The 16,479-nt window shown below is 44.7% G+C and overlaps 1 protein-coding gene across 18 annotated transcripts in view; it reads right to left on the bottom strand.

Annotated features, from left to right (window-relative positions):
• PER2 (period circadian regulator 2) overlaps positions 1 to 7,637 on the bottom strand; it is a 46,141-nt gene extending 38,504 nt beyond the window's left edge. For 9 of the 18 annotated variants that reach the window (XM_041416163.1, XM_041416160.1, XM_041416166.1 and 6 more), the window contains exons 1-2: positions 6,691 to 7,630; positions 57 to 113 (exon numbers count right to left, since the gene is read on the bottom strand). The gene's annotated coding sequence lies outside the window, so the exon portion shown is untranslated. Of the gene's footprint in view, positions 1 to 56; positions 114 to 1,798; positions 2,185 to 5,676; positions 5,826 to 6,690 lie in introns of those variants that run through there. The other 9 variants (XM_041416154.1, XM_041416157.1, XM_041416153.1 and 6 more) reach the window with 5 other exon arrangements.
• Between the last annotated feature and the right edge of the window lie 8,842 nt (positions 7,638 to 16,479).

Genomic DNA, 16,479 nt, shown 5'->3' with positions numbered 1-16,479 from the left:
TTAAGAGACAACTGATATCACAAATCACTTTTATGGGTGCAGCATAAAACACTCACCTCAATGAATGTATTAATCATGGTCTTTCCAAATCTCAAAGTGTCATCAATATATTCCTATTAAAAAAAAAAAATCAAGTTTTGTAAGCAAGGTAAAAATTTATTATAAAGGATAAATCAAATCCATTTCATAATGCAAAAGAAGTCAAACCATGCAAGATATGTCTTCTACAGGTGAAGAACAATTATAAAGACTACAAATACAAGATGAGAGGAAATGCAACAAAATTTTACTGATAAAAGTATTTATTATTGTAACCTAACTTCTAAATTGATTCCTTGAGCAACGCCCAGAATAATTACCCACTGAAGTCTGTTCCCTTTATAAATGTAAGAAACCACCCCAAATTCTCATTTCTGCCAGACCAGAAATAAAGCTCATTTTACCCTTTCAGGTAGGTATTCCTTGTGCTGTTAAACCTCCCACCTGTGCTCAAGACTCCATAGTGAATTTGAACTGATCATCCCTGAGAACAAATAGAAACTGTCTCTCAAATTTGTTCTTTCACCTTGAATAAGAGACTTGGCCTAGAGCCAAGTTCAATTGCCAACATGTTGGGTATTTGCTATTAAAAAAAAAAAGCAGCATGGGCTGAGACATCTTCTAAAGACACTAAACACCATCTCCTTCACATGCTCCATGCTGATTTCTAGACATTCTTTTTTCCAGCTTCTAGTCTTAACAAAAGGTGCCTTCTTAAAGGTATGCAACATTATTTGTAAGCAGTGTGAATTTTAAAAAACACCTTATTTTCTTTGTAACCAGAAAATGCCATTGTCTTCCGAAGTGGAACTGGAGCTACAATTAAGCACAACATCAATAATCAGAACTCTAAATTTGCATGTCAACTCTTGCTCCTTTTGAAAAAAATAAGAAAAAATTATACATTTGAGGTTGCCAAGTGTTGTCACACAAAAGATTGAAAAAATATGATTTTCCCCCATGCAGCCATATATTTCACCTTTATTATAGGTGAAACTAGATTTAAAAGTATCTCAATACCATACATCACCTTTAGTATTTGTTGACATCCCCATTAAGCAGTAGCATATCTACTACTCCTTTAAGAAAAAGGACATACTTTTACCACATTTACTGTAGTTCCAGGTTAATGCTGCTCTTTAGACATTGCTGTGGTTCACAGCCTGTTCAAAATTTCAGCCAGAATCAAAGTCCCCTTCTGGAAGATGCTGTGCCAAATAAATTCTTGTCCCCATCGCATCAATAATCCACTCCAAAAAGTGCAGCAAGCTAACAAACACCATGTACCTGTCCTAGGAGTTGGATGTATTTGTACTGAAATAAGAGCTCAAGTCACAGGAGAACCATGGCAGAGATGTAATTGAAATCAAGTAAGTGCTTTTATACACTGAAGATCTTTGTACAATTAAAGAATCTAAGCAGAAACATGAAAGAACATGTAATAAGGTCAAGCACAAAAACTGTACTAAGATACAAAAGCTGCAAGGAATAAGGAGGCTAGGAAGTGAAACCAAGAAAAAAGACAAGTACTAGACATCCTCACCACTTCATCTTGTTTCCCTAAGCTTCAATTACAATAAATTGCAGCTGTTATTTAACAGTGAATTGCCTCTGTTTCAGGACAGAAGGTTAGAAAGGCCATGTAGCTTTGGTTCTACTTTTTAAAAGTCAGTTCTACTTTAAAAAAAAGCCATCTATGCAAAGAAACCTCTGCCCATCTCTATTCTACCTATAGGGAAAATCAAGTGTTAAGAATTACCATGGTATGCTCAAAAACAGGTGGAAGCAAAACTAAAGTCTTTCCCAGACATTTTGGCATGCAGATGAAGTTTCTTTCCCAGCACCAAATCCTGTCAGGATCAACACCAGTACTGCTTGTACTGAACTTCTGCAGCCTGCTCACACCATCTGTAGAATCTCCTCATCCTCCTGCCCCAAAAAATGCTTTCTGTGTATTTCAGTCCACTCATGTAAACAGCATGTTGAGTCACTACCCCTTCAGCATCCTCAATAAAATTTTCCTTCCTATTGGGAGAAAATTAAAGAAGAATTAAAATGATATTCCATGTTTATAGATGCTGAGGAAGGTAAATTTAACGTCACTTCTGATTGTGTTCTACGAGCAAAGTTGCCTAAATTGGACTACCAAAAAACACCAGAGAACTCATAAGGTTCCTCCAGGACTACTACACACTACATCAACAGCAGATCACCAGCAGCTGAGAACATCCGTATAAAACATTCGTGACTTCATAAAAACTTTCATACACACAAATTCTCCTAACCCCCCTTTCATATGCGGATAAGCAGGAGAAACGTGCACTTCAGAACCACTGCCTGGGCAGCTCACAAGCGGCCCAGTGAATTACTGCTGTCCCTGGGTAACTCCTCACGGGGGACAGAGGACCAAGAAAGAGCTGCAGCCATTCAGACCAAGACCCCATCCACCCTGGCAGATACAGAGACACAGAGCAGAGGCCCAGAGCCTGCCCGTGTCCCGGCAGCGCTGGCGGGCGGAGGACGAGCAGGCTGCAGGAGCGTGCCCGGGGATGTGCTAAGCCACTTAGAGCAGCCGATCCCGGCATGGACACCCAGGCATGCGGGGTCCCATGTGCTCGCTGCCTGCCTACTCCACAGGGCTGGCTCCCGGCAGCACCGCGGAACGCGCTCACACCACCGCAGAGACCGCCACTCGCTACACACACTCGGATCACCCCCCACCCCTCTCATTCTGGTCTTCTCCGCCACACAAAAGCAGCCTGGGACCGCAAGAAATTCCAGCAAGAGATAGCAAAACCATCACCCTCCGAACTGTGGGTTTGATTGCTGCCTTCTCTTTTCCCATGTCCTTTAAACATACTTTACAGAAAGAAGTCTAAGAAGAAACACCCTCATCCCCTCACAAACAAAGCTCCAAGTGTCAGAAGGCAGAGCTCGGCAAGCAAAGGCAATGTAGCTTTGGTTCTACTTTTAAAAGTCAGTTCTACTTAAAAAAGACCTTCTTCGCTAGCAACCAACAATATTCCAGTCTCACCCCACAGCAGGGGTTAAGTTTAAGGCACCAGTTGAAGCAGGAAAGCAGACAGACCCTTTTTACACAGGACACAAAAACAGCAGCAGCATTACTTCCAATACCAGCACTTTCTGCATCCAACTTCATCCATAACCAAAAGAATAAGTAAAAGAATAAGTAAAAGCCCTTTACATCTTTAGAGTAATACAACAACATCACAAAAAATAATATGGGTATTAATTGACTCCTTAGCTTGTCAAGCACTGAACAGCAAAGTTAACATAATGAATATTTAAGCACTTTAAAACTTGCACTATAGGGATGTAACTGAATGTGGAATGCAGTAAAACAATCCAGTTTAACATCCCAATAACCCACCATCCTTACAGAGGAATTCTAGGCCATGCAATCAAAACTGGAGACAAAAATTCCTTTTCAGAAACACCTGATTATCTGGTAATTATGATGTGGTAATGTTATAATACAGTGTCTACAGGACACTCATGCCAGCTATTACACAAGGCCTTGCTAAGAACATGACGTTCCTTTTAACATAGGCCAACCATAGCAACCCTATGGAAAACACTACAGTTGATCTAGACTAGTGATAATTTACTTGTTCTACTGGCTACCAGTAATCTTCTTGCTTTTAAACCACAACAAATATACCTCATCCCATGGTAACTTGCTCATTTCCTTATTCTTTGAGGGGTGATTTTTTTTTTTAATGCAGTAAAAGATTTTTTTTTTTAATGCAGTAAATAATATTCTAATACTGTAAAGATGTTAGAGAAATAAGGGTGTGGCATGAACCCAGGAAAAAGAAAACTGTTTATCAGTCTGTATCTAAGCCAAACACTTCCTGGTCATAATAAACGTCTGAAGTAGAAGAAACATCCAGAACTCTACTGCCAATCACTTTCCCCACTTCATTCTGTCCTCATACTTTGAGACTAAACTCCATCAACATCTCAGTTTACTAGAAAAGCTTATTACTGTAAAGAGCGTATTGTTCAGGGAGAGGCTCAAGTAAGTTTATCAAGTAAACTGTGTTGTTACATACTTTAATCTCATGACTAGAGGAAGAAAAAGCAGAGAAGGTATTATGCCAAGAATATGCTACCTCTTTAATGCCTCTCTGTGGAAATCGAAAATGAGTAACAGTAAACTGTAAAAGTAAAAATTACTTGGATTTTCACTGACAGAATTTGTTTGCTAAAACAAATATAGGGAATCTATAACAACTCCCACCAATGGACAAATAAAAATTCCAGCAAAAGCAGGCAGTCTTTGAATTACAAATGAAACAAAAAAACCTGTCAAATCTGAAGAAGTGCACAAAAGGCAAAAACCTGCTTTCCATTCTTTTGCCTTCTGAACTACATCAAGCCAAACCACTTCTTCACGGGACAGACCATCCTCTTCCACTGTGGTGAAAGACATTTATGACACACTGCAGTGTTTGACATTTATGACACCCAACTACAATACCTTCCTTCTGCCTTGAAATACACACTTGAAATGTCCAAAACCTCACCAAAACCTGAAAGTTTGGTAGACTTTTTTTCTTCTACTCCAGGCCAAAGGCCATCTCTTTTCCTCTATGTGCTGCCAGTGAGGTGAGCAACCTCCACAGTCCAGAATCAGGACTCCACACCTCAGAACAGTGTCGTCATCACAAGACTAACATCTAGCTTTGTATGGAGCAAGGACACAGTCCAGTCCTTCAGTGAAACTGCCTCACTTTGCAGAAATAATGCAAGTTTCAAAGACAAAGGGAAAACAGAAAGATCATAAAAGCACTCAAACGCTTGCAAGCATAAGCAAGAAGGAACTTGATGTTATAGTGCAACAATGTGGGCACTCTCCCTAACACCAATCACACTGTGGCTGAAACAATACTGGCAACTTGGAAGGTTTTCTCACCATACTAATCAGGTTTTTACTTCTGACTTGACAGATACTCTTACCACTAGAATCATTAGAGAATTCCCACTTTTTTCCCTTTACTCATGATAGTTATTCAATCTCAGATGTCCAAGATAATAAATCTCAAAGTCTTGCATTTGGAAAAGAAAGATGTGAGGTTACAAGGAAGATGGAGAAAGACTTCTTATCAGGGCATGTGGTGACAGGATGAAAGGCAGTGGTTTGAAACTGCAAGAGGGTAGTTTTAGATGGGACATATGGATGAAACAGTTGGACTTAAGGATCCCAGAGGTCTTTTCCATACTTAAGGAATCTGTTTCTTTGATCCAAATCAATGCACTGTCTCAGCCAAGTTACTTTTTCACTGGAATACACTTGCAAAGCACTGCAGTTTCTAAGTACCTGAGACCTCCTTGGAGGCCTTTTTCCTATGGTACAGAGAGAAATGCTGTCCCTTTATGAAAATGCTTACCCTATTGTGAAAAGTCAAATGTAAAGCGTCAGCTTGACTGTTACCATGCTGCTCACCCTATTTGCATGAAACTGTACTTACATAAAGCGTTTTGTAATCATGCGTGTAATACTATGCACCTAATGCGAACAGCAGCACAACCACACCGTCTCAAGGAACAGACTGTCCTTACCACTATAGGCAACACAAAAAGCAAACGGACATCACCTGTTGCCTACTCTACCTGTAGCTCACACATCTCAGCGGCGCTGAGATTCTGTTACTCATTGCCCCAGAGTTCCTGCCGTGGAGCGGCCCGCCCGGCCGGTGGGACCCAGCTCGGTCCCCCCGCGGTGCCGCTCAGCGCCCCGGGACACGCGTGCTCTCGGCCGGTTCCCCCCGCTCCCTGCTCGCCCGCTCCGCGCCCCCTGGCACAGACGTGGCCGCAGCCCGCGGCCGGCAGAGCGGAGCCCCGCCGGGGAACCGGGTCCGGCCCCGCCGCCGCCTCCTCCGCCGCTCCGGGCCAGGGCCATCGCCGCCCCCTCTGCGCCCCTGCCCGGCCGCAGGCGGCCGTCCCTCGGAGAGCCCAGCTGCCGTCCCGGCCCCGCTGGGGGTGTCTGTGCCCCCACTCCCGAACGCTCTCCTCGTCCAAGGCGGGCGGGGGCCGTGCCGCGTTCAGCCCCGCACCCCGCCCCGGGGAGCGACTCACAGCCGGCCGCCGCTTCCCTCGCTGCGGTTTCACGGGGAGCGGGGGGGGGGGGCGTGTCACAGCCGCCCTTCTGAGGGAGCCCCACACGCCCCCTCCCCGGCGGGCCGGGGCCGGCAGCGGGACGGACCCCGCGGCACAGGAGCGACCCGCGAGCGCATCGTCCCGGCAACGGCAGAGCCCCGGCGCGAGGGTTATGTAACCTCGGCCCGGCGGGCGGGGGAGGCGGGAGAGCCCCTATGCCCCCCGCGGCCGCCGCTCGCCGCCCCCTCCCGCCGCTCCCCACGGGTCCCCCAGCCCCTTCAGGCCGCGGGGAGCGCGCCNNNCGCCCCGCCCGCGCTCCCATTGGCCGCGGCCGCGTGACGCCAGCGGGACGCGCGGGCGGGGGCGGGGCGCGGGCCACTGCCATTGGCCGCTCGGGCCGCCGCTCACTTTACATAAGCCTCACGTGTGGCACCATGTTTCCACCGACAGCCGCGGCCGCCTCCCGAGCCTGCCCCACCGCCGGCCCGCCCCTCCCCCGCGCCGCCGCCACCACCGAGGCGCACTCACCGCCGGCCCCTGCGCCGCCTCCCGCCGAAGCCGCGGTAGCTCCGTTCGCCTCCACCCGCGCCCCCCGCCACCGCCGCTACGGGACCGCCGTGCCGGGGAGGGTGGATTGGGGGGCAGCGGTCACGTGACGCCCCCAGGGAGAGCGGCTCCGCCCCCGCCCGCTCGGAGCCGCGCGTGACGTGTCGTGCGCGCGCGCGGGCAGAGACCGTTGGCGGGTGGGGCGCGCGCGCCTGGCCTGGCCGGGGCGCCTCAGCGCAGCTCGGCCCGGCCTGAGGGCCGCGGGAGGGCCCCGCGCTCCCGGACAGCGCCCGGGCCCTCGCAGGCGGCACCGCCGCCCTCGGGGGTCACCCTGCCGGCGTTCGGTTCGCTTACATAAGGCAGCAGCGCCCGTAGCCCGTTTCCTGGTGCTGCCGCCCGCGCTGGGTGCACGCCCTGAAGTTTCGAAAGTGCCCCCGCGCATTGTTCAGGAGGCGCCGGGTCACAAAGCAAAGGGCAGCGCAGGAGAGCGTAGCGCTGCAGCTCTCTCCCGAACCGGCCGGCAGCATCGGTCTGAACAACTACAACAGTGATTAAACTAAGAATTTCCGAGCTCTTAAACGTATATACTGTTCTCGGCAACAGTATTTCCGCGCGGTAACACGTTACCATGTGATTGCTTTCAATTCTGACTGTTCAGAAAAGTTTTTCATATTTATTAAAAGCATATTTCCCCTTTCTGTTCAAGCCAAACACTCAGAGACCATTGACATTTCCCTGCTCACAGTAAGGAAGCATTTAGTGAATTGTTGTACGTTGGTCACACAGGGGTTCTCTCAGGCCCCTGCACCACCCATCCTACACCGGTGAGAGAGCCTGAGAGTTCAGTGAGATATCACCCAATAACCCATCGCTGAGCACTTCGGCCTGCTCCAGCCTCCGCATCTTCCGAGGCCAAGCAGAGCAATCAGTCGCTGAGAAATTCATGTTACTTTATGCATGTTCTGAGCTTCCTCTGTCTCCACCATGGTAGATGGCTTTGCAAAGACAGGACAGAGAATGTGCCAAAGCCACATTCAGGCTGACAGCGTTTTACACTCACTGCATGCATAGGATGAAACACAGGACAGCCATCAGGGCTTCCACTGTTTATCTGCAGAATGAGGTTAATGCCGCTTCCCTCCCTCACTGCGGTGTTAAGGATAAGTCCATTAGGTGCACAGATATTTATGCTCTGACTGTTACAGAAACGGCCTGTGAGTAAAGGACTGTGGAGTATTTAACTGCTGGACAGGAGAGGGGGTGGGCAGCGGAAGCATTAGGACCAGATTCTGCAGCTGGATTTGTTGCAATGCACAAGTCAGCTTACCAGGATACCATTCTTAGGTTGCACTCCTCTGAGGAGTCTAATTTTAAGATTAATCCTAATTAGGTAGTCTTTGTGTAGTTTGGTCAACTCGTTGTTTGTAGGCCTTCACATCCAGAATTTTACTGTCTTTTTGTAAGTTCTCTGCTTTAGGGTTAAAGGGATGTAGAATAATATTCTTGGTTTCTATGGCATGTTGTTTTTCATGTTACATGCCAAAAATATCTGTCCTTGGCTGAGTGCTAAGGGCTGTGGTCTCTTACCATGGACTCCAACTAAGGCACTTCAACCAAAGCAAAGCCTTGAGATCCACACTGTCCCCTACGCCATCAGATTACAAATATGAGAAGGATGGCAAACCATGGCATTGTGTTAGAGCCAAATGAGTTCCCAGGACACACATTCCCCACTGCAGCAGGACATGCCAGTCCTGGTAGAAGAGTAACTCCCACCACCACAAACAGCTGGTTCCTTTCCCACCCTGGTAACTACCAGAGGCATTACTTGAGTTCTGCATATTTTAAAAGGATATTAATCAGTTGTTTCAGTCAAGCTTATGGGAATAACTTTGAAGTTCTATTCATACCATCTTTTAGTAGTTACAGCTTTATATTTAATGTACCAAAACCCAGGGTAAGCTGTATTACTCAGAATGTGATTATGAACCCTGAACAAGTTCAGTCCAAATTCTGCAAATTGGCACAAGAGAAATCATGTGTGTAGATAAAAATTATTCCGGAGACCTCCAATTTCAAATAACAAGAGTGCAGGTACATGGCTTCTAAAGGAGTGAATATTGCTATTGACTCATCTACTAAGAAACAAAGCAAAATAAAGTTATTGCAAAATTTTACAAGTCCAACACGTTTGTTTTTTGAATGTCACTTCGTCTGCTAGGCAGGAGTAAAATACGTATACGCACACACAAATGGTTCTAAAGAACATAAAGCTTGTAAGAAAAGCATTAAAATGCTCGGGGTTTTTTTTCCCAGCTTTGTTTATTTTGTGCGAGCGCGTGTTCAGCTGTACTCTCGGAGCGCGGCAGAACACATGGCGGCCGTGCCCAGCGAGCCCTTTGCGCGCCGGGCACACCGGGCCCCGCGGCGGCGCTGCCCCAGAGAGGAGGGCTCGGCTCCCGGCGCTGCCGCCCCGCGCCCGGGGCTCGGCTCCCTCGTGCGGCCTCGCCGGGAAAGCGCTGCTCCTTGGGGCCTTTCGGGGTGTCCCGCTGCTTCTCACACTTACTGCAGCAGATTTTTAGCCACACACGCAAATGCTGAACCTTTTCCCAGCATGATAAAAAGTAGAATTTTTGCTTAACTGAAGCAATTCAGACAGTTCTGATAAGCAGCGATGTATTGACAGTACCTACATTTTTAAAGGGGAAAAATCCAAGCCTTTCAATATGGAAAAATAATTATTTGAGACCACCTGAAAAACTACCTGAGGACTGCTTGCTTGGATTTGCTAAGGAAATAAGGCTCCTCTTTTTTTAATAACTGTGCTTCCCTAGCCACTTGTAGAAGTTGCCTGTTCAAAGATACTCCACAGCACTGACGGAACTGTGTATTATTAAAAAAACCCAATCAATACTTTACAGCTGGAGCCCACGTCTAATTCTTCATTTCCTAGGTCTAATTACTCACCATTTACAGTGATGCTGACAGGCATTGATTCTTGCAAAGATCCGGAAAGGCTTTTTTTGCTAATGAGCAAAAGTCGTCACTCTTACTCTCTGTACAGACAAAGGAGAACGAAAGGAAAAAACCCACTTTGCTCATTACCAGTAAATATATGGACAGGTTTTTCTGAAAGAATTGGAGAGTGAAGGAATAAACTAACAAATAAACAGCAATATCATACAGTTTTGAAAATACTTTGATTAAAATGTAAAGGAATATAAAAACACGATAAAGAATTTCAACTCAAGCAGCAAGCTCCTGATACATGCTCCACTTCAAAAGTCCTTTGCACAAGTGTCTGCTTGTCTCCAGACAGAAAACCTTTGCTAACAACTTCTGAGGAATGTAGGTTTTCATTCTGTCCCTATTCTTACTGTTTTCTAACTATTCTCATTAAATTCAGTTTCTGTTGGCAAATGTAGTGTAATTTTATATTCCAAATAGCTTGAAAAGTGACCCATGAAGGAGCCCTGAATTGTTCTTTTAGAAGAATACAAATGGAAGGGAGTGTATCTCCCCACTGTACCTCCATGCGCTTATCCCCAAGCCCATGAGCATGGTTTTAGAAGCAAACAGCTCAGAGCACTCCAGGTCTGAGAACCTGCTGTTTAGTGTGTATTAGCAACTCATTTTCTGCAGTCAGCCTCACAGAAGCCTGAATGAAGAGAGCTTGACTTCACCGTGATGAAAAGGGGTTTAAAGCTTCCTGCATAACTCAGAGAGTGATAGTTTGTGATTTCACGGTCTGCCTAAGGTGATCAAAGTCCTTACACATCCACCAAAAGGAACAGTCCTACCACCTCCACTGAGTTAAAAATCAGTGATTATGCAACTGTACTGTTAGTTAGGTTAGGAAACCAACTTGACTGAAAATATCCCATGAAAGAAGTTTTTGGTTGGATTACATCACAGCTGTGGGAGCACAAAAGCCAAACCAAAACAGGATCAAAGAACATATTTTGAGCTGGAGTGAGGATCCAAGACCAAGAGGAACATCAAATTACAGAGTCAGGCACTTAAAATGAAATTTGCATGTCATTACATTAACGTAAGAGAACTAATAAGAGATGCCAAGCAGGAAAGTGCATCCTTGTTCTTGCCTACTGTGTTGGATTTATACATCCTCTTCTGCCCTGAAAGAAAGTGATTACATCAGGTTGGGCTTCACCATTCAAAAGCATCCAGACATTTATGCCAAAGACAGCTTTCACAGCATTTCTGACCTGATCTAACATTTCACTTCCATCAAGGGGTTGGCACCACTGCCACCAAGTACTCATGGCTATGTGGTCTTGACTGTTCCTTTTCCCACTCTGCTACTTCCTTGGCCCCTCAGTGAGCCAGCTCCAGTTGTTAATCTCTCAGAAAGCTCCCTGGGTTTGTTTCCTGTCTGTAAGCTGCTGAATATTCCTTGGTGAGAAAGTACATTCCCAAGTCCGGATATGGCATGGACAGGGCAGTGAAAAGCTCTTTTAAAGGCAATGAGGCTGCAGAAGATATTTCCACAGCTTTTGATACCTGAGGTGCACTCCTCTCTGGATTACATGTGCCCATATTTAGCAGGTGTTCTTGAGACACCCAAATTCTTCAACAGACACCTGGGTACCCAGGCCCAGGACATGGTGCTGGACCTGTACCACAGTGTATTCCAACCCTTGCCTCCCCACTGGTTCCTACTGCCCACTCTTTGCATTGATTTAAACTCTGCATTTGCTGACCAGAGTCAGTTTACTGCCCTCCATCATGTCTGTGATCTGCTTTTGGGCTCACAGCTGCAGAGTGGAATGTTACCAATCTCCTACAGAAAGACATACTTTCCTTTACAAACAGAGTAAGGGTAGAGAGACAACATGTGGGTACTGACTTGCCTACCAGTGAGCATTTATGCAATTTTTATTAAATAATCATTACATAAAGTGTTGGATTAGGTCTTGGCATGGGATTGCAGCTGGACTCACGCACAGGTACACTGACAATCACTGTGCCAGGGAGTCGTGCTGCTGCTCTCAGCTGCTGGGAATTGAGGCACCTTTCCTCCTTACCTTGTTTTAATTTTTAACAAATATGATAGCGTTAACAGACTATAACAGAAACATTTGTAAGAAACGGGATGCTAAGTGGCAAACTAGCTAGAATGTGGCGCAGCAGAGCGACTGCCCTCCCTGTCACTGTCACAGGCCTGACTCCAGCCAGACGCTCAGCCACCCCTTCCACAGCAGTGCTAATTATAGACCGGTGATTTGTACTCGTTGAGGAAGGAAGAGCCAAATTTTAAATGGGAAAGAGTGTCTTTCTGTGTAATTCTGGAGAGTATCTCTTAATTGAAAACACTTCATTTTCAGATTGGATTTCCCATTCCTCCTCTGTGTCAATTAATTTTCCGGCTTTCGTTGACACTTGAGCTGTTTTGAACTGCTCGTTGCTGCTACTGAAGTCAGCGGAAGCTTGGGTTTGTTTTCAGGAGAGGGTGTTTAGTGACTGCCAGAGTTTGCTTCAGGAAGAAAACCTGATGTACCTGGCCACACTACTGAAAACAAAGCAGGGATTTTAATAACCAGGCATTGCAAAAGTCCCTTGTACTAAGTGAATTAGAGAGACTGCAGTAAACAAATTTTTACAGATGCTATCAATAAATAGAAGTTTCTGATAAGCGATCAGAAATTCTTTTGTTTAATTCTAATCAATTAGACAGCTACTTTGCCCACTGTCATTGAAACATAGAGCCAGGGGGCAAAGGATTGATACAAAGTGTATTTGGATAAATCTCTTTGATATAAACAGCTTTGGCAATTGCTCAAGAGAGTGACTAAACCAAAGGGGGCAGAAATCTTTCCCATCTTTGTGGATTATCTGGTATTTAATTGGTATGAGCTTAACTACTCTATGTAGTTAACTACTATGAGTCCTTTACTAAGTGCAGCTCTGGGCACAAAATCATCAACTACCTCATTTCCTGAGTGTAAAATTTCTTGAGAATTATGTGGCTAGAATATTCTTGGGATTTCTTCCTATCTGTCAGTAGACAATACATTTAAAATTACCATGTGAATAGGGAGAAGCAGACAAAATCAAAACGATCACATGAGCCTTTTTTACACAAGAAACTCACTAAAATACAGTACTCATTACAATAATGAGACATATTCTATCCACTTATAACATGTCATACTTCATTAGCAGTAGAAGAACTCTGGAATTCAATGCTTTTGTTGTGTAACTTCACAATAAAAAAAAAAAAAAATTAAACAATAGTTTAAGTTAGTGAATAGAAAAAATAAAAACCCAAACCAAACCATACCCTTACATTTCTTAGAGGAGAATGGTTAAAGGACATTTTTTAAAAAAGCAGGAATCAGTAATCCTAAGTTATATTAGCTAATTGTTGTTTCTTAGAGGAAAGGCTGTGCTACAGGAAAGCAAAGGAACTATATTTGAGAACAGTGGAGTAGCTAGAATAAAACAGAGAGATGAAAGAAATCTTACCTTGCCAAAAGAGCCAAGTTGTGAGATATGCCTTCCATACACATTTATAAAAACGCTGCTCATGGTTTCTTTGGGTCTGGATAGAAAACTAAGTGATCATTAGGGTGTCTTTCTTTCTAGTGTCTAGAAAACATATCCAGCCACCTTTCATTCCTTTTATTGATATGGGTAATTTACAGTTATCACTTTGTTTCCCCAGCCCTGCTCTCCTACTGTGCATTACCCACCAGCTGTGGTCGGTAACAATGCTGGTAGCTTTTGCTGCCTTCATTTAACACTAAAGAAAGCAGTGCTTAGTTGGAAACTGATTCCTCTCATGCAGTGACAGCAGTCTGGGTCTTTGTAAAGTGATCACAGTGCAAGGAAGACTTGGGGCAGCCTTAGAGCACATCTGCATTGCAGTGGCAGCCTGCGAGGGCATATCCAAGTCAGCTTTGAAGTAGTGGCACTCCCTGGACAGGACAGAGCTGGGGGGATGGAAAGCCCAGCCTAGGAGCCAAGGAGTGCTGAATCTTGGAGCCATGGTGCCAGAGCCCTGCTCCAGCTGGGGAGCACGCAGCAGTGTAGGCAGGCTGCAGTGCTGCTGCTGCCCCCCTAACTCTTGGTGCCTTGAAGTTTGCTGAAGTGTTTCCTTGTGTGTTCCCCACTCATGGCACTTCTAGAACGAGGAGAATTTTCCCCTCTAGAAAGACTTTGCACCTTCACTGTGCTGGTTTCCCTATAGTCCTATCTGGGATTCCCTACCAAGAGTTACCTAACTCAAGTTAAGAGGAGGGTTAAAAGCAAAGAGGTGTTTTAATTTAAACTTCACAGCTCATATGTAAAGACTGGGCTAATCTACTTCAGCTGTGGCTTGGCCTAGTCAGAGAGGATGCTGTCCTACTCTTCAAGGCACTTTAGAAAGCAAACAAAAAAGGGAATACTTTTAAAATGATAGATTTTGGACTTCACTAGAACCTAATAATCAGTGAATCAACTTTTCTTGTCATACACTGACTTACTACTGAGAAAACATCTCCTCAAGTTCTAAAATGCAATTAAAGCTCATTATGTCCCTATCTATAAGCTATTACCTCACTATAAACTTGATCATTAGAACTTGGACTCAGGTCCCTCAGAAGTACAAATCAGTGCCCAAGACGAGAGATGTGGCACTTCCCACATCATGAGGCCCTTACACCACACCTCAAATTGTGAGATGGAGAATCTTGCAATTCACACTGAGTTAATGTTAAATGCCAATTACAGAAACCAAATCTATTTGAATGAAGTTTTTCCCAGCCACACGTTGGATGACAGTACAATGGATTGTATAGGGAAACTATTAAAAAAACATATTTGAAAATTGCCCTGGGCCCATTCAAGCACAGCCACTGCTACTGAGGTGAATGCATTCCCTTGTTTCCAATTTGGGATGCCACGGCAATCCTGTAGTATCAGTCCACTACAACCAAAGTGAAACAATAGGAGAAGACCTAGTATGAGGACTTGTGTATTCCACGTTCAAAAATTACGTTACTATTTGCATACTTTAATAGCTTCATCTGAAACAAAGCCTCAGTTCCCCTTATATAATCAAGATCTTTTCTTTGTTGTCAATGGCACTGGGGGAGTTAAGATTTTATAATACCAAAAACATTTTACAAATAAAGCTCTACTTTTCAAAGTTTACCCTGATATATTGTAATTTCTATTGTCTACTTTGTTAAAAACTTTTATCAAAGTGATAATTGATTTATTGCAAGGTGGAAAAGCAAAAGCATACCAGGAATGAATTTCTTAGCTCACTGTTAAGAAAACTAAGTGTGAAAGTTGAACACTCTTGTATGTGAAGTTACACAACCAAGCTTTGATGGTCAAATTAGACACAAATCTCCTTATTTTCAGAATCCTGTTCTCATCTGAACACCATCATTATCACAATCATGGATGATGGTCTCTGCAGCACACCAACATTTAGTATTTTTAAAGCTTTTTTGTTTTAGATCCAGAACACAGAACCATTCATTCCTTAGTAATGACTGCTGTTGTAAGTATTGGCATGTCCATATCTGCTGCTGGGGGTGATTGCAGTGTGGGAGCTGGGACACCACCAGAGAAGAGGGAATTATTGTGGAGCTCTTGTTTCAGACGTGCTTCTGCAGCACAGGAAGGGGTGTGTGAGAACACTGCGCAGAGCTCGCTGAAGAACTCTTTGTTCTCCCTTCAGTTGTACTTTACTGACTTTGGAGAAACCAGTTATTAAAAAGGAAGGTAGGGAATGTTCTTAACTGAGTCATGTTTGTTCTGTGACTGTCAGACTGCATCCACAACTGGTTCAGTAGCTCCATTCAGCTGGTGAGGTCATTCCCATGCAGCACATGACACAGGGAGCCTTTGTACAGCTGCAGGCAACGTGCTTCACATTGGCCCGGGACTTTGGAGATGCTGATGGAGGGATCAACAGGTGCTTCATGTCGATGCAGAGTTTTCTGATGCTTGCAAGAACACAGGACAGGCCCAAAACACACAAGAAACTCAAAGCCTTTCATTTGAAGACTAAGGTGCATTTATATTTTATACTTGTTTTTAAACAAGAGCTGAAAGATTCTATTAATGACAAACAAGACAACAACATGATCAGTCAACTCGAGCGGTGCCACAACAGAGAATGTCAATGTGTAGGAAGCAGCCCTGGAAGTGTCAGGATAATGCAAAGATGGCTTAGCCAAAATGTGCAATTTTTGTGGCTAGACATAAATAATGTGATTACTTTTTTCCATAGAGAAAGTGGGGAAATTAAGAGTTATTGAACTTGCTTGAGAAGTAATAGCTATTGTAGACAAGAGGGAGAACAACATTTTGTTCAGCACCATGAGACAGAGAACAGGTGGGATGAAGCAGAGAGGAAGAATGAGACAATGACAAACACACCAAAAAAATGCAGTTATGTTTGAAAACACTTGAGAAATTTGAAGCCTCGGCTAAAGAAACTGATGTACAAGAGAGGAAAAAGAGTTCTGAAAAACTATTAAAATGAATGCCAGTTACAGCAGAATGGCTAACCCAAGGGGTGGACAATGCAGTTTAATCCCATACAGATAAATTGGGACCAAATTTATTTTGCATTTGAGATTGAGTCTGACCCTCTTAGCCTATGTTGTATCATGTGTGAAATAAATTCATTAGAGCAGTGAGTGGTGACTGAGAGCCCCTGCTGTCACAGTGCAGTGCTGCCTGCACTGACTGCCCCTGTTTGACATTCTCAGGCTGGCACCATGGGGTGATTGTGGCTCTGCCCTCTGG

This window comes from Onychostruthus taczanowskii, unplaced genomic scaffold (genome assembly GCF_017590055.1).
Source record: "Onychostruthus taczanowskii isolate IOZ18803 unplaced genomic scaffold, ASM1759005v1 scaffold51, whole genome shotgun sequence".
Lineage (NCBI taxonomy): Eukaryota > Metazoa > Chordata > Aves > Passeriformes > Passeridae > Onychostruthus > Onychostruthus taczanowskii.
This window is presented reverse-complemented; position numbering and strand designations above follow the sequence as displayed.